Consider the following 19137-nt stretch of genomic DNA (forward strand, 5'->3'; position numbering starts at 1 on the left):
TGCAGGCCTCCTTTACTCATGGAACAGGTACGGCTTGAGCAGAGGTGCAAGCTTTCCTCCTTCACATAACAGGTTTATCATAGTAGCAGCAGTGGAAGCTTCCCTCCCTGGCACAAATGCAGTAGTACAAGCTTACTGCTATCACAGAACAGGTAAAACCCAGAAGTTATCAGTGAGACCTCCTCTTTGCAAATAATAGTTACAGCACAGCCTGCAGCAGCAATGCTAGCACCCTTCCCTATTTGATATGTATGTTGCAATATGGTTGTGTGGACTGGTAAGTCTACGGCTAGTTGTGCAAGTAAAAAGGTTAAGTATGGATGGTTGAATGTGCACATCTGTTATTTCAGCGATGGGGTCCCCCAAGGGGTGAACATGCACTTACAAATACATTTGCCATGCCAGTTTTTGGTGTACAATGTGTGAAGTTGCGAATGGCTACATTTATACATAAGTAAATGAATGGAGAAGTGGATTGTGGTGTCAGTTGGTGGATAGCTGGGTATGTGGGAGGCTGGTGACTGTATATTTCGATGAACTCTGACTTTGTGTGGCCAGGTGGATGAGAAGTGAATGGAGAATGTTGTTGGAGAATGCATGTGGAAGGAAAGGATCTGTGAATTGATGAGTATTTCTGCATGGATGTTTGATAGTTTTAGTATATGGGTGGATTAAAGGGAATTTTGTCTATGTATGTGCCTGGGATGTGTGTGTATGTATGGATGGGCCTTGTGGGTGAGTATGCAAGTGTGCCCAGATGGATGTATATGCGGGTGGATGTGTGTAAATGACTTTGATACTGCTGCATCTGGAGCTAGTTCACTTGTGCATATGGTTAGTTGTGTAAAGGAATTAGTGCCTTTGACGGACATGTACATCTACCTACTGCAAAGAGACACAAGAAATCTCTGTGATGGCAAAGCATCATTACTGAATCTTATCAAACATCCTGATACTGCACAGTGGTTGGGAGTTTTCTTCTGTGCAATTGGTTGCACTATTCTAGACATAGAAGGTTCTATACCAACAAAGATGTTTCTGATGTGACACTGTGACTTGGCCAGCGCTGGCTTTAAGAGAAGCTCATAAAAGAAAGAATAACCGTCTTCCAATGATGTATAACATGTTATTGAAGTGTGTGTTTCAGTTCTAAGATAACTCATGCAAGTGTAACTTCAGCAATTGTGAAAAACATGTGCCTAAATTTATCAGAACATTCATTATTTACAGCACCTCAGAATGACACAACATGAAGCGCTATAAGCACTAATCGTTGGGAAGCTAATGAACTGTCAGTAAATTTGTATCTGTTTGCACTGCTATTCTCATAGTAGATACGGAACCACCACAAACATGGGCCCTGTGGCCTATTGTCGCGCCTCAGAGACAGATGAGCGATAGTCTGGGCAGAGTCTAAGGGAAGTGGGAGGTGGAGTGCTGAGGGATTTGAACCTGGTAGCAGTGAACAAAGCTGGATTTTGTTAGGACCTGACAGGGTACACAGATCCTACATCTGATACTTCCCACATACACAAGGGGATTCAGATAGAGGAAAACTAATGATGTAGCAAGGAACACATAATCAAAGAGCCAACTTCAATTGCATCTGCACAATATTTTAAGTATGCAAGCACCACACATAAGACCTGAGAGGGGAGAAAAGCTTCAACATTTTGCGTTGATCGGATCACTGTGGTCGTCATCTCAGGCAGTCACTGCTTTATGTGGGACGAAAAAGGTGGGGAGTCTCTAAAAGGGGTAATGTCTAAGAAGTGTAACTAAGAACATTTTTTAAGAGGCTTGGCCTACTTACTTAAGAGTGTGGCTTTAAACGTTGTAAACTAAAACTATTGGCTTTGTGAATGCTTGTTAGAAGTATCAGACAAGTAAGTGACATCAATGATTTTGTTGTGAATAATATTAATTAAAAATGTTTCATTTCTGAAAATGTGAGACAGAGTTAAACATTGCTAATATCTGTGGAAAGGGAGTGCCTCAATTACTCCCTTTTCCTTTCACACCGTTTTCTTCTGACATCTCTCTCTCTGTTAAACACTTAGGCCCTCATTATGACATTGGTGCTAAATCCCACTTACTGCCATTCTGACTGCCACCAACATACCGCCGCGGATATCCGTTCACCATATTATGACACACACACACCAATCCGTCACTATTCAGCCACATACACAGTTCCGCCACACCAAAGGTCAGAGTTAAACTGGCGGGATCCAAACCCACACCGTTACGCCAACAGAACAACGACCACCCCATTATGACCCACGAATCACCATGGCGGAAATTCAATAGCGATAAACCATTGGCAGTACATACCGCCGCGCTCAAATTACACACACATACAAAACAAAACCACATTGGACAATTCATACAACACACACCTGACATCCATACACACACCACACACACCCACTCACACCACTATAAAACACACACCCATATTAACCACAACCCTTTACCATTACAAACAATTACCACGAGAGAGAGAGACAGAAAGACCACTGACACAACCAGAGGCACACACTACTCACACCTATACATCACTCATGTACCCCACATCACACACCCCAACACATCACCCAACACACCATCACCTATACACCTCATACAACACCCATGGTACCACAAAGACACCCCCGATTCACAAAGGATGAGTTAAGGGTCATGGTGGAGGAAATCATCAGGGTAGAGCCTCTGCTATTTGGAGCACAGGTGCAGCAGATATTGATAGCTAGGAAGATGGAGCTCTGGAGGAGAATCGTGGACAGTGTCAACACCGTAGGACAGCACCCCAGAACTAGGGATGATGTCAGGAAGAGGTGGAACAACCTACGGGGGAAGGTACGTTCCACTGCAGCAAGATACCAGCTCGCTGTACAGAGGACTGGCGGTGGACCCCCACCTCCTCCTCCACAGCTAACAGCATGGGAGGAGCAACTCTTGGCAATCATGCATCCTGAGGGCCTGGCCGGAGTAGGAGGACTGGACTCTGGTAAGACAGCTCTTTACTACTATCACCCCCCTACCTGCATGCCATCACATACCCCCACCCTCACTCCCTTCACTCCCTTCACTCCACCACCTCCCACACACCCCACCATCACATCTCACTCATCCCAGTGCCAAGCCCTGCATGCCATTTCAATGCCTGGACACCACTCACAGCCCTGCATGGACACCTATCACTAAAGCATGCACACTAGAGAGAATCAGCTAGCCCACCATACACCAACTTACACAAGTGAAAGCTGCCAGGGCAAATACAACCAAAGAGGGTAAGCTGCAGATGCACAATATGTCATACACAGAAACAATAACACACCATTTACATCCCCACAGGTACCCCAGCCAATGTCACCGGAGAGGAGGTGCCAGCATTATCCAGTCCCCCAACTGAAGAGGCCCACAGAGATGACAGCAACTCTGGTCTTCTGGATCTGGATGACCAACCTGGTCCATCAGGGACCTCTGGACAGTCGGTTATCCAGGCCCAGTCAAACACCACCACAGAGCCTCCCCCATCTGGAAACACCACCACAGCACCCACCCAGCGTACCCACACCTCTGTCGCCAGGACACGTCAATCAGCAGTGTGTCCACCTCTACAGGGACCCCAGACCACATCTCATATCCAAGACAATCAGGGACATGTGGTCAGTGATAGTGGGCATACAGTTCAGGGGACAGAGGCACAGGCCAACAGGGAAACTGGGAGGACTGCTGTGCACCAGGGGGAGGACAGGCCCAGGGAACCGACTCTCCAGGAGGCACTTGCATAGATCCAGGGAGCATATCAACATTCCCAGGACACGATGGGCCAGATCCTGGACAATGTGCAGGAGAACAGGTGGCTGCAGGAGGGACAGTACCAGGGGACCAGGGAGGACTTGCAGGCCATCAACACAAACCTGGTCTCCATAGCAGTGGTGCTGGCAGACATGGACAATTCTATGAAGGAGGCAGTCACACAACAGCGGGGCCCCGCCACTAGCCAGACATCTGAACTGACTTCCACCTCCGCTGCCGCTAGTGGACAGGAGGCCCTGCCACAGGACCAACAGGCCACCAGCACCCTTCCCCCTGCAGAAGGAGAACCACCCCGCAAACGTTCCCAGCGGTCCAGACAGAAGTCAGAGACACTTGCCAAGACCCCCACCAGGAAACGAGACTCTTCCTGAATGTCACCCTTGTGTCCCACTCTGTCACACTGTCCACCTTGAACTGCCATTGCTCCCCTTCCTATGTCCCCTTGGACAATGAACCTGTGCTACAGGCTGGAACAATACCCTGGAATTTCCTCCATCATCACCACATTCCATTGCACTTGCCCCTCAATATTTTAGCACTTCAATAAACACCCTTGGAAAAAACGGAAGTATGGAGTATGTCACATTTTTAAAGTATGTATTCGTTTAACCAGGTTCAAACATTACAATTCAACTGTACAGTAAATGAGCATATGTTAATGACCTGTAGCTGGCTGCAGTGATCACACCAGGAGCTATTGTGAGGCACCAATATCTGTAAAATTAATTGCCAAAGGGTACAGTAAGTGGGCACAGAAGTGGGAAATAGCAGCATGCCAGTGCCACAGAAATACAAAATAATTACAATGAAATGTGAAGTAACACTGTCTTACCTGTGTGTCATTGGAAGTATTGTCTGATTGTCCTCATCCTCATCCTCTGCCTCCTCATCCTCACTGTCCACAGGGTACACTGCTGCCACACGGGCATCTCCAGCCTCCTCCTCCTGCAGAAAAGGCACATTGAGTCTCAGGGCAAGGTTGTGCAACATGCAGCATGCCACTATTATCTGGCAGACCTTCTTGGATGAGTAGAACGGGGATCCACCTGTTAGATGGAGGCACCTGAACCTGGCCTTCAGGAGGCCAAATGTCCTTTCTATAATCCTTCTGGTACACTCATGTGCCTCATTGTAACGTTCTTCTGCCCTTGTCCTGGCATTCCTCACAGGGGTCAGCAGCCAAGATAGGTTGGGGTAACCAGAGTCACCTGCAATATTGGGGAACAACATTTAGCCACCCACTATCCCATATGGCCCACACCATACCCATACACTAATTTATACTGGTTGGGGACCAGGGCTCACCTATTAGCCACACCCTGTGCTTCTGTAGTTGGCCCATCACATTTGGGATGCTGCTATGCCTCAGGACAAAGGCATCATGCACCGACCCTGGATACTTAACATTGACGTAAGAGATGTACTGGTCCGCAAAGCACACCATCTGTACATTCATAGAGTGGAAACTCTTATGATTTCTGAACACCTGTTCATTTTGACGGGGGGACAAATGCAATATGTGTTCCATCAATTGCCCCAATTATGTTGGGGATATGTCCCATTGCATAGAAGTGGGCCTTCACTGTGGCCAAATCTTCAACCTGGGGAAATACCATGTAGCTGCACATGTGTTTAATCAGGGCAGACAACACTCTTGTTAGCACTATTGAAAACAATGGCTGTGACATTCCTTCTGCCAAGCCCAATGTCACTTGTAAAGAACCAGTTGCCAGGGAATGGCACAGATAGAACTTGCAAAAGAGGGGGGATCCCAGTGGGGTGACGGATAGCAGATATCAGGTCAGGCTCCAATTGGGCAACCAGCTCTGTGATTGTGGCCCTGTCAAGTCTAAAGGGGAGGATGGTTTGCCTGTCCTCCAGTGTTGCCAAGTCCACCAGGGGTCTGTACATGGGGGTATGTCTCCATCTCCTATTCATCCGCAGTGGTAGCAATCTATGGGGCAAAACAGTGAGGAGCCGGTCACAAACTGAACAATAGGGTTACAACAGTAGTTTGCATGCTGTTAACTTGTAATGGGTCAGTGTGAATTGTCCAGTATGTCCAAATTTAAACAGTGACGCAGCAATTTTCCAGGGGCTGCTCCCCCCCGAAATGGCGTCCGCCTGTCCTGTGTGGAGGGACAGGTGGATGTGAGGTAATTCCGCTGACGTTGTGCGCCATTGCGGGAGGAGGTCGGGAACCGCCGTGCAACTCCTCATTGGTTATAATTGGGTCCTATGGGTTACAGTGGCCAATGGTGATGTACGCCAACCTGACCGCCATTTTCTATCATATTCCTCACATGCTACCTGACCTTCAAAAGGAGAGGACCTACACTGCATGTGCTGCTGTGACCTGTGTCTGGAACCTATCACTTCGGCGGAGTTGGAGAGACTGGTGGATGGGGTCCTACCCCAGTACAAACTGCTATATGGGCCTCCAGACCAACAGGTGAGTACACTGTGGGCACGATGCATGTGTCGTATACATTCATGGATTCGTTTGTGAAGGCCTTGTGTAAGGGGGGTGGGTGGATGTCCTCTGGGCGGCGTATTGGTTGTGTGCTGGGCCATGTGTGTGTAAATGGTGATGTGAAGGGGTATGGTGGGCCATAAGTGTAACAGGCAGGACTGTCTGACTAATACTATTTTCCTGTGTGTATTTCCTCTGCAGGTCAGCAGCCATCAAAAGAAGGGTATATGGCGTGCCAGCACCAAGGACGTGCGGACCCTGGGGGTCTACAGAAGGCAGGGCACCCACTGATGGCCCGCATACTGGCGGTGGCCTATCCAGAGCTGGATGGGCTCTTGAGGGCCTCACAGCAGCCACAAGGGGGTGAGTACAGTGCCCATCATTATTACTAACGCCTGGTGGGGAGGTATCTGAGTGGTGGGCATGTGTCAGTAGGTCCCCCTAGGCCAGGCCTGACATTGCAGCGGAGGTCCCCTGGTGGCTAGGGCTATGAAGGGATAATCCTGCTACCTAGCTCGTAGGCATCCACTACTGGTAAGGGCTGCTAGGTCCCAGATGTGCTGGATTTGCCAGTGTGTGCCCCTCCCTATGCTTTAGTGGCTAGCAATATCACCGGTAGTGCAATGCACAGTGCGTAGGCTTGTTCCCTGTGTGTGAGGGTGCTGTGTACGCCACCGGTGGTGTTGGTGCAGCCATTTACCAAGTGTATCCTTTGTCTCTTAACCCCCCTTCTTGTTTTGTCACCCTGTCCTTATGTGCATTAGCATCAGCCGGCAGAGGAGCAGAGGCACCGGCGACGGAGGGAGCTGCATCCCACAGGACCCAGGTGGTGGAGTCCACCGACAGTGAGGGCACCAGTGAGACAGAGGGTGAGGGGAGCACCATGGCGGAGACTGGAGGGGACAGTTCAGACACAGATACCTCCTCCGATGGAAGCTCCCTGGTGGTGGCGGACACTTCTGTGACCACCCCAGCTACAGGTACAGCCGCCACCCCCGTACCAGCATCGCCCTCCCAGCAGCCCCTCATTGAGTTGCCCGTGTCCGCTCACCCAGGAGGGTGGGAATCTCCTTCGCCCCAGGCACCTCAGGCCCTGCCCCAGTGAGCCCTGCTGCCCTGAGTGAGGAGGCTATTGACCTCCTGCGATCTATCTCTGTAGGGCAGTCAACCATTGTGAATGCCATCCAGGGCCTGGCAGCCCAGATGCAAGAGACTAATGCATTCTTGGAGGGCATTCACACTGGCTTGGCGGCCCAACAGAGATCGATCCAGGCTCTGGCCTGCCATTGTCCCTGTTTCCACCCTTCCCCCTCCAACTTCCTCTCCCAATCCCATTCTCCTGAACCCCAACTTATCCCAAGCACACAGGCAGACGAGCATGCTCACAAGACAACACACAAGAGTGGCACTGGCAAACACAAGCACCACACTTCTTCCCACAGGCACTCAGACAAACACCATCCAGATGCAGACATACCAACACCCACAATTTCCACTGTCTCCCCTCCTCCACCTCCTCCACCTCCCTCCCAGTTCCGTCTACACTCACACCTGCATGCACTACACCATCATCCACTACCAGCATGCCCACAACATCTAGCAGAACACACACCTCACTGGCAGACGCCTCCACAACAGCCATGCACATGTCCCCTGTGTCCTCTCCCACTGTGTCATTCCCCCCTCCCAAGGTACACAAACGCAAGTACACAGACACCCAACAGCCATCCACCTGACAACAGCATCCAGCCCATTCACCTGCACCCACAATCAGCAGACAGACACCTCCTACAACCACTCCCTCTACTCCCAAACCTTCTCCCTCTTCCCGCCCCAATGTTCCTAAAAAAACATTTCCTATCCACCATTGACCTCTTCCCTACCCCTTCCCTTACCCCCGTCCTGCACGTCTGGCCAGGATGGCAAAAACCCAGCCAAGCACCTCAGCCACCCAGTCCACAGGCCCAGTTGTCACCACACCCACTCGTGGTGGAAAAGGATCCAAGGCACATGTCCTGAGGGTGAAGGAGCCTGCACCAGGCAGCCTAAAGGGAAAAGAGCCTGCCACAGCTACTGGCAGGAAGACAAAGGAGCCTGCCCCAGCTGCTGCCAGAAAGATTAAGGAGCCTGCCCCAGCTGCTGGTAAGGAGTTAAAGGAGCCTGCCACAGGTGCTTCCAGGAAGAGCAAGGAACCAGCAGGCAGGAAGGGCAAAGAGCCTGGGGCAGGAACTGTGACGGAGCCCCCACCACCAACTATGGTTGTGCAGCTGTCCGAGGTTGCAGGGTATGGGCCTGGGCCTCCCCCAACCAGCAGCAGCACCGCCTCCAGTGGGCTGCCGTCCGAGGCTGCAGGGGATGGGCAGGAGCCTCCCCCCACCAGGAGCAGCAGCACCACCACCTCCAGTGCGCAGCCGTCTGAGGTTGCAGGAGATGGGCAGGAGCCTCCCCCCACTGCAGGGGATGGGCAGGAGCCTCCCCCCACCAGCAGCAGCAGCACCACCACCTCCAGTGGGCAGCCGTCCGAGGCTGACAGGAATGGGCAGGAGCCTCCCCCACCAGTTGCACCACCATAGAGCAGCCGTCACCGCCGGCGGATGGTATGTAATCCTGCCTCCACGGGCAGCTGTGCGGCCTGCCTCCTGCAAATCCAGTGGGTATGACACCCACCTGAGAGACTGTGACCTTGCACTCCCCAGGATCAAGAGACAGGGCACGATGCCCCCTCCAGAACCAGTGGGTAAGACACCCACCTACCTCAGCCGACCCAGGAACAAGAGTACAGAGCACGATGCCCCCTCCAGAACCAGTGGGTAAGACACCTGTCTACCCCAGCCTCCCCAGGAACAAGTGGGTAAGACACACACCTACCCCAGCCTCCCCAGGAACAAGAGCACGGGGCACGATGCCCCCTCCAGAACCAAGTGGGTAAGACACCCACCTACCCCAGCCTACCCAGGAACATGAGCACGGGGCACAATGCCCCCTCCAGAACCACTGGGTAAGACACCCACCTACCCCAGCCTACCCAGGATCAAGAGCACAGGGCTCGATGCCCCTTCCAGAACCAGTGGGTAAGACACCCACCTACCTAGCCTAACCAGGAACAAGAGCACAGGGCAAGATGCCCTCTCCAGAAGCACTGGATAAGACACCCACCTACCCCAGCCTACCCAGGAACAAGAGCACAGGGCACGATGCCCCCTCCAGAACCAGTGGGCAAGTCAGCCACTTAAGAGACTTTGGACTTGTGCTCTCCAGGACCAAGCACAGGGCATGTTGCCCCCTCCAGAGCATGTGGGCAAGTCACCCACGCGAGAGACTGTGGCCTTGCACTCCCCAGGACCAAGCACAGGGCATGTTGTCCCCTCCAGAACCAGTGGTCTTGTTCAATCTGCCGGCTGAGTGCCCCCGTCTCCCATCACCCTGCGGTGCCTGCCTATTTCCCAACTGATGCCCCTGCAGTGTTCTCTCCGTGTTGAGGCTGGTGCCATGTGTGGCCTTGGAATGTGGCCTGTGGCCATGTGGACAACGTACATTGTGGACTGGGCTGTGTCCCTTTTTCTGTACATATGTATATATCTATTATCTTGCTTCACTTATTTATCTTGATGTGTTGCTCTCATTACATTCACTTTTTCTAAAATGTTTTGTCCTTGCATTCTTCATCCGAGGGACGGGGTAAATATGTTTTAGTACTGCGGCTGATTGTGTGTATGGTGTTGGGGGGGTGTTGTGCATGTGTGTGTGTCACACTATTTTTCCTCCCCACCTCCCTTTGTGCTAGGTGGCTGTACTCACTGTCGTCGTCTTCGCCGTCATTGGTGTTCGTGGTGGAGCAGAACATAGAAGACCATGGGGAAGACATGCAGCTCGGGCCCCATGGCCGCTTGGTTGTTCCCTGTGTCTCCAATTGTGAGTCCTTTCCCTTCTGAGGTCTGTTTCCGCCAGGCTTTTGATGTCGTTGGTACCACCCCAGAAAGGGTGGCAGTTTCCTAGGTCATAATATGGTGGGCGGAACATTGACTTTCTCCTGGCTATAGGCGGCTACCGCTGTGGTGCCTGTTGTTTCCACCCTGGCGGGCGGTGTGGTAAAGTGGCTGTCTATCGGCGATCTGTCCGCCATAGTTATAATTTAGCAGTAATTACCGCCAGCCTGTTGGCGGTCTGACCGCCACTTTTACATCAACCGCCAGGGTTGTAATGAGGGCCTTAATTCCTTTTCTCCCCATATCTTTCTGAAATCCTCCATTTGCATATCTCACACATCATCATTCTCCTCTTCACACCATCTTGCCACTCTCTCTTTCTACAGGTATTTCTGTTCATCTCCTCGTTTTACCTCCCCACACAAAACCCACCAACTCAGCTTTAAGAACTGTGTTTTCATCCTTTAGCGTGGTCTCCCTTATCTTTTTGCCTCTGTTCCCCAGGTTGTTGATGTGTGCTGGACTCTGATTTTGCTATTTGTTTTACTCTGGACACTTTACCACTGCTAACCAGTGCTAAAGTGCAAGTGCTCCTTTACAAAATGTGTATGTGATTGGTGTATCCATGATTGGCATATTTGATTTACTAGTAAGTCCCTAGTAAAGTGCACTAGAGGTGCCAGGGCCTGTAAATCAAATGCTACTAGTGGGCCTGCAGCACTGGTTGTGCCACCCACATAAGTAGCTCTGTAATCATGACTCAGACCTGCTATTGCAGTGTCTGTGTGTGCAGTTTTACCTGTAAATTTGACTTGGCAAGTGTACCCACTTGCCAGACCTAAACCTTCCCTTTTCTTACATGTCAGACACCCCTAAGGTAGGCCCTAGGTAGCCCCAAAGGCAGGGTGCAGTGTATGGTTAAGGTAGGACATATAGGCTCTCATTCCGAGTTTGGCTGGCGGCGGTAGCCGCCAGCCAAACGGGAACTGCCACTTGGCCGCTCCGCGGTAAAAAGACCGCGGAGGCCATTCTGGCTCTCCCGCTGGGCCGGCGGGCACCCGCCAAAGGAGCGCCCGCCGGCCCAGCAGGAAAGGCTCTGCAACAATGAAGCCGGCTCCAAATGGAGCCGGCGGAGTTGCAGGGGTGCGATGGGTGCAGTTGCACCTGTCGCGATTTTCACTGTCTGCAATACAGACAGTGAAAATCTTTCTGGGGCCCTGTTAGGGGGCCCCTGCACTGCCCATGCCAGTGGCATGGGCAGTGCAGGGGCCCCCAGGGGCCCCACGACACCCGTTCCTGCCATCCTGGTTCTGGCGGTGAAAACCGCCAGAAACAGGCTGGCGGGAAGGGGTTCGGAATCCCCATGGCGGCGCTGCAAGCAGCGCCGCCATGGAGGATTCTCCCAGCCGGGGGTAATCTGGCGGAAAACCGCCGGACCCGGCTGGGCGACCGCGGCTTCACAGCCGCGGTCGGAATACATAAGGATGCACCACCAGCCTGTTGGCGGTGTTTCCGTGGTCGTCGACCATCAGAATGACCCCCATAGTAATGTGTTTTATATGTCCTGACAGTGAAATATTGCTAAATTCGTTTTTCACTGTTGCAAGGCCGTCCCTCTCATAGGTTAACATGGGGGCTACATTTAAATCTGATTAAAGTGTAGAATCCCTTTGGGAGCGGATGGACATGTGGAGTTTGGGGTCTCTGAGCTCACAATTTAAAAATACATCTTTTAGTAAAGTTGATTTTAAGATTGTGCGCTTGAAAATGCCACTTTTAGAAAGTGAGCATTTTCTTGCTTATACCATTTCTGTGACTCTGCCTGTTTGTGGATTCCCTGTCTGGGTCAGTTTGACAGTTGGGCTGGTTGCACCTCACACTAGACAGTGACACAAAGGGAGCTGGGGTGTAGCCTGCATATCCTGATGAGCCATCTGTGCTAGGAAGGAGGGGAGGAGTGGTCACTCGCACCTGAAAGGGCTGTGCCTGCCCTCACACAATGCAGTCTCCAACCCCCTGGTGAGTCTCTGGGGCCTGGCCTGGGCAAGGCAGGATTTCACATTCCAAAGAGAGATTTTACTTTGAAGTAGGCCTACTTCAAAGGAGAAACTGGGTATAAGAAGGGCACCCAAAACCACAGACTTTAGAACACTTCTGGAAACAGGAAGGAACATCTGCCTGGAGAAGAGCTGAAGAGCTGAGGAGAAGTGCTGCCCTGCCTGTGACTGTGCTTTGTGGAGCCATCCTGCAGTTGCTGCTTCTGTCAGAGTAAGAGGGCAAAGACTGGACTTTGTGTGCCTTCCATCTTGTGAAGAACTCTCCAAGGGCTTGATTTAGAGCTTGCCTCCTGTTGTTTGAAGTCTCAGGGACAGCAAAGACTTCTCTCTGCCAGCACCTAGAGTCTCTGGAGAGACTCCTGCTCTGACAAGTGGTGCCCTATCCAGTCCCTGGGCCCTTGAAAGGAAAGCTGGTGGAAATCCAAGGAAATCGACTTCGGACGACTCCAGACCAACGCTGCTGCTGAATCCGTGGACGCCGCCTGCACCCGACGCCGTGACCTTCGCTGGAACGCGACGCTCTTCGCAGGCCCGACGCCGCTGCAGCCCCGCTGAAGTCCGCGACTCCGTGGAAGTCGCCGCACCACGTCGTGACCGATGCCGCTCGAAGTGCGCGGATTCAACGTTTCGCACAGACGCCGCGAACCCCGACTTCGAGCATCAGCTTGTTTTCACTCTTCACCAAAGGTACTGTACTTGGGGGTCTACGCGACTCCGTGTCCGGCGCCGCTGGTGTTGGCTTGTTGGGAACGACTCCGTCACGACGCCGGGTTAACATCTCATCGAAGCATTTTTGTTTCTAAGCGCTATTTTGGAGTTTAATCTTTAAAAATTCATAACTTGATTTGTGTATGTCGGATTTTTGTGGTTTTGGTCTTGTTTTGTTTAGATAAATATTTCCTATTTTTCTAAACTGTTGTTGTGTCATTTTGTAGTGTTTTCATTAAGTTACTGTGTGTGTTGGTACAAATAACTTACACCTAGCACTCTGGAGCTAAGCCTACTGCTCTGCCAAGCTACCAAGGGGGTAAGCAGGGGTTAGCTGAGGGTGATTCTCTTTTACCCTGACTAGAGTGAGGGTCCTTGCTTGAACAGGGGGTAACCTGACTGTCAACCAAAGACCCCATTTCTAACAAACTGCATTTCATTTTCCTTTGGCGCTGTCAATATTTTGACTGTTGTGTACCTCCTTCACACACTTTGCTATATATGTGACCATAGCTAAATGTGCCCTGCAAAGAGGCCAAGAATTGCATGCGCATGAAGTCCGAACATCTTTATGACACATTGGCAGGCACTGAGATAAAGTCACACTCCCTATAGATACATCTCCAGAGCTCTCACTAATGATCGTTCATGAACACTCACCAACAACCAGAACTCACCCATATGCCTGGAGGTGACTCCGTTTACATAGAAAAACTACAAAAAACAACATATGAAAAATAACTAATACGTTTAGGGAATTCAAGACAAAGTTAAAATGTGATGTGAATAGGGACTACATCGCTTTTATTGATCACCGCAGGGCCTTCTACAGTGGTTACTGGGAATTTGAGCATTGGTTTTGGAACTAAAGGACTTGAATTTAGGACCCATAGGGGCACATTTTAAAGTTTTGTATTAGTGCCTCATCTGAGACCTGGAAGGACCTGACCTGAAGCCCTGCAGGCGGTACACTGATGTGGAGTGAGTTACAGGAAGGGGCCAAATCTGATACATACCCTTGACCTTGCTTGCGCATCAGGCACATCTTTGTAGGTCACTCTCCAATCCCAGCCAAGTCTTAGAGGTGGATGAGCTACAGACATCTTAAGCAAGATACCTTGCGCAGGCTTAACTCGAGGACCTCTTGGATCCTCAAGCCCAAAATGAGCTGAACATTTATGTTGCATACGCCTGCCCCCACATTCTAATCTTATGCTCCAACAATTAATGACAAAGCAGTAAACAACTGTTGTTGTGTTCATAACAAAATCATTCAAACAATGCCACCATGTGCCAGCCTGTCAGAAGTTCCGGTGTTGACTATAAAGTGCCGGTGCCGAGCACCGGAAACCACCAGCTCAAATTAGGCACTGGGTACACATGACAACTGATTTGATCTGATTTCACTAGTGGCATTGTTATCGGGGTGGTGGGAGGGATGAATATTTCTAAGTCTATGTCTGAAAACTATTACTTTGATTAAATTACTTTCAATGCAGTGATATAATCGGAAGTAGTAAGGAGAAACGGATCGGCATGCTAAACAAAATCAGGCCCATATTTATACTTTTTGACGCTAAACTGCGCTAACGCAGTTTTGCGTCAAAAAATTTTGCGCCGTCTAACGCCATTCTGAAGCGCCATGCGGGCGCCGTATTTATGGAATGGCGTTAGCCGGCGCAAGCAGACCGGCGCTGCCTGGTGTGCGTGGCAAAAAACCACGTAGACCAGGCAGCGCCGGCGTTGGGCAAAAATGACGTTAGGGCGTCTTAAAATGGGGCAAGTCAGGTTGAGGCAAAAAAATCGTCTTAACCCGACTTGCGCCATTTTTTAACGACGCCCATCCCCCATCAACATGACTCCTATCATTGTAAAGATAGGAGTCATGCCCCCTTGCCCAATGGCCATGCCCAGGGGACTTCTGTCCCCTGGGCATGGTCATTGGGCATAGTGGCATGTAGGGGGGCACAAATCAGGCCCCCCTATGCCAAAAAAAATTATAAAAAAAAAATTAAAATAATACTTACCTGAACTTACCTGAATGTCCCTGGGGTGGGTCCCTCCAGCCTTGGGTGTCCTCCTGGGGTGGGCAAGGGTGGCAGGGGGGGTCCCTGGGGGCAGGGGAGGGCACTCTGGGCTCATTTTGAGCCCACTTGTCCCTTAACGCCATGCCTGACCCAGGCGTTAAAAAGCGGCGCAAATGCGCCGTTTTTAGCCACGCCCACTCCCGGGAGTCTCTTTTGCCCGGGAGTATAAATACCACGTAAAGGCCTGGGAGTCATTTTTTAAGACGGGAACGCCTCCCTTGCATATCATTAACGCAAGGAAGGGGTTCACGCTAAAAAATGACGCACATTCCGGGAACTTTGGCGCTAGACGCCTCTAACGCCATAGTATAAATATGGCGTTAGTTGGCGTTAGTTTAGCGTCGAATTTGCGTCGAAAAAAACGACGCAAATTCGGCGCAACCAGAGTATAAATACGGCCCTCAGTCTTTTTCAAAATGACTATCATATGTTTACATTGATTGACATACATGCGCTTTCATTTTTGGTATGACTGACACTGTACTACACTTACAAGTGTACTGGCCTGTGTGTTACACTTACTATTTGTCTAACTTGTGAGTGCCATTACCATGAGCATGGTGAGTCATTAATAGAATGGATCGTCAGTTTGCCATTGAGGAGACACTTTTCTCACACTTCTAAATTATATTTGATTGGGACTACTGTTGGCATTTCTGACCTACAGCATGTCTGACTTATCGAAGTTAGCCAGTGCAGATGATGTTGTCCCATTCATTCACACATATGATGGCGTGACAGTACTAGTCACTGTTGTTCATTAGCTACTGCCATGGAGAGAGGATGAGTGCATGTCATTTTGGGACATGATAGTCTACACATGGCAGTGCACTGTGTCCACTTTATTGACAATACGAAAGGGGAGTGATTTGTTGGAGTTTTGCACTGTACAGTGCAACTATGGAACTCTCAGAACTGCCCTGCCTCACTGAGGACAGTGTAGGAAACAATTTTCTACATGAAGCAGCGTCCTGGGTTTGCCACGTGCACTTGCAGACAGTGGGCAGTATAGCACCAGGACAGGCACATTATGGGAATGGTGAATGTGTGGCTGCCTGGTCTATGAGCTGAACATTGTGCATGAGGGTGTACCTTGCTGTACAGTCTGAACCCTTGGATGAATGTTTGGATAGGTTTTTGTAATACAAAATGGAACAGACACAGGATGGCAGGTGTGTTAATATGGCGAGTAGGGTAATTTCCCATGGTGCACATGAGCTGAGTATGGTCAAATATTTGGTCCTATTTACGTTTCACAGGTATTGGATACATGTCATGCCTCATGCCATGGGAGTTACCTGTGGACACACAGACATAAAAAATTAAGGCCTTTCCCCAGTAAATGGTGTTGCATTGCTGAGGATCTTTCCACCACTTTGAAACAACACAGGGCCTCATTTCCAGGTTGTTACCACAGGGCAGCACAGGGAGTCACTTAGCTGCACTGCCCTGTATCAAATGAAAAGGGCATGAATGTGTCATACTGACGAAAAACAGCACATTTGTGTTCCTTCTGCATGCACAATATCACTGATTGGGGAATAGTGACAACACATGTCCACATGCATCATGGTACAGGTGTGTCTGCATTGTGGGCTACATTTTTTTAATGCCATAAGGGACACCTTCCTGCACATGGACAAACAAGATAGTCTTTTGACTCTTTGCATGTGTGCTGCAGAACGCAGCACACATTGGAAGAATAACTAACAATGAAAATTAAGTTATTTTCTCCTTTTGCACCTCTCCTGGGGAGGCACACATTTTTTACAAATTTGCAGTTTCCCATGTCCTTGTATATCTGGGAATGTTTCAAAAGCATTAGGTGTTGCATGAGTAAAGTCAAAATAAGGCCCATGGGACACATCCTTGAAGCAGAGTAAGTCAACGCAGCACTTTGAACTGCCTTGCCTTTGCCCATATCTACGAGGTCATGCAAAGGCAGGCAGGGTGACTTTGTGTTGCCTCAGATATGGTTGGGATACCTGTCTCACCAGAGCATCATGTAAATGGACACCCCAGCAGTACAGGCTTCTTGTACATTTGCCCCACGGTGGTTTAATGGGTCTTGACATATGTGACTTTGCAGGTTATTTTGCATATTTGCCATGAGGTATATTGCAAGTATGAGGCGTAATCCTGCTACATATATACTTTCTCATTCACCCAACCCAAATATGGCTATTTTAAGCAAGATGATTTACTGTAATGAGGTGAGTCATGTGCTTGAGATGTACTTACCAACTAGTAGGCCATTCCCATATCTCCCCTTCTGAAAGCGATTGTTGACGATGGAATGTCTGAAGATGTATGCTTCATTAGCAATTTCAGGGCACTTTGCCAGCGCATTGATGAACAACCCCAGATGGTTCACTATGGCCTGCATGTTGATGGAATATGTGTTTTTCCGGTTTCCATACAGGTGGGATCTAGCAGAAGAAGGCACCAGCTGCACATGAGTGCAGTCCATTGCCCCCCACATGTGGAAACCCAGCAATGGCTTGGAAGCCCTGCTTGTTTTCCAGTTGTGTCTGCTGTGTGTTGGCGAACATGAAGTACTGGGGTGTGAAGCTTATTATGGCACCAAGGATGAATGGGAAGAATGTGGAAAATGATGGCTCCAATACTCCTGCCACTCTGGATGTGGTGGTTTGGAATGTGCCAAACGCCAGCATGTGTAATACTGACATTAGCTTGGCCTGCAGAGGGATGTTGTCCACAGCTTTGGTCCAATGAGGCATAGGAAATGGACAATGTACTTTCTCTTGAGCCTGTAGTAGGTGATGACCTCCTCCTCCCTGAGGTCAATGAGGGTAGTCCTCTACCTGTATATTTGCTCCCTTCTCCTGCACTGCCTCTGTGGCGGTGGGAGTGGTGGCGGTGGTGGCCGTCTTCTTCTCTGTGCTCTGAGCTGCAGGAGGAGTAGCTCCACGGCGTACATGAGCTTGCCAGAGTCTTTTGGGTATGTTCTGCTTATGTACCAGTGCGTAATTTTTGCACCTGGGTTGCAGATGCTCAGGAATTATGATGCATTTTGGAGTCTGCGTGTCACTTGCCCGCGATGCGTCACTTTCTCAAAATCTTGTAAATATGGATATGTCAGTTCTGTATGGGATTTTAAGAGGGAACGCCTACCTTGCTTATGATTAACGTTACCTGACAGAGCCGGTAGTAGCGTAGGTAAAAACTGACGCAGGACACTAAAAAGTTACGCATCTCACTTTGCAAATATGGAGCAGTAAATGCACCATTGCTGCGTAAAAACAAATGAGGCAGCAGCGGCGTAAGCTCCTTGTAAATATGCCCCCTAGTTTCTACCAAGAAAGCACCCCAGTAATACTTTTTCGGTGCTTCACTTACATTAATAAAGTTAAGACACACAGAATATATAGCGTCAGGTACACATATATATTGCTTCTGTGACATGTAGGAGTGAAGCCTAAATTACGCTGCTCCAATCTCAACACCCATCCAGAGGCGGGCAAGAGCACATTCCCAGATTTACTGCATGCTCTTCTCTTTGTACTTAGCTCCATCACAGAAAAGATACAGTCATGTGACATACAAACTGCCTTAATCTACTCCTCGTAGGACATAAAGAAACACATTTTAAACATGTGATCTAAGAAGACGGCATTTCATGGAAAACATTACACTGAAGTGATTTCCTTAGGGGTCCTCAGCAACATACGGGGCTCTTATGGCTGTCTTAATAGAAACCTTTGGAAAAACCTATTTCCACATTCCCTCTGCAAGTGAAGTGCAAGACTTACAGAGCATGTACGACAGAGCTTTTAAGCCACACAAAGTTTGCAACAGGGCCCTCCACATGCTACAACCCCAGTTCTTCTTTCTACAGCTCGGATGGCCCCAGTTTCTATTGGGTCTGGGGGGTGCCCTGTGTGAATTGTTCAGTTCAGGACAGTACCATCAACCAAATTAGTGCCATTCTAATTTGTATCAACAAATACATCTTGGCACCACTCATTACCTTGATGAACTCCACTTCCAGACAAGTGTTGGTTGCAAAGAAATTCAACCTTATCACCCCATCTATCATC

The 19137-nt window shown here is 49.7% G+C and overlaps 1 protein-coding gene across 3 annotated transcripts in view; it reads right to left on the bottom strand.

Annotated features, from left to right (window-relative positions):
* Positions 1–19137, bottom strand: part of B3GNT9 (UDP-GlcNAc:betaGal beta-1,3-N-acetylglucosaminyltransferase 9) — a 99169-nt gene that overhangs the window by 24940 nt on the left and 55092 nt on the right. The gene's annotated exons all lie outside the window — the stretch shown is intronic.

Source organism: Pleurodeles waltl, chromosome 12, assembly GCF_031143425.1.
Source record: "Pleurodeles waltl isolate 20211129_DDA chromosome 12, aPleWal1.hap1.20221129, whole genome shotgun sequence".
In the NCBI taxonomy this organism is placed as follows: Eukaryota; Metazoa; Chordata; class Amphibia; order Caudata; family Salamandridae; genus Pleurodeles; species Pleurodeles waltl.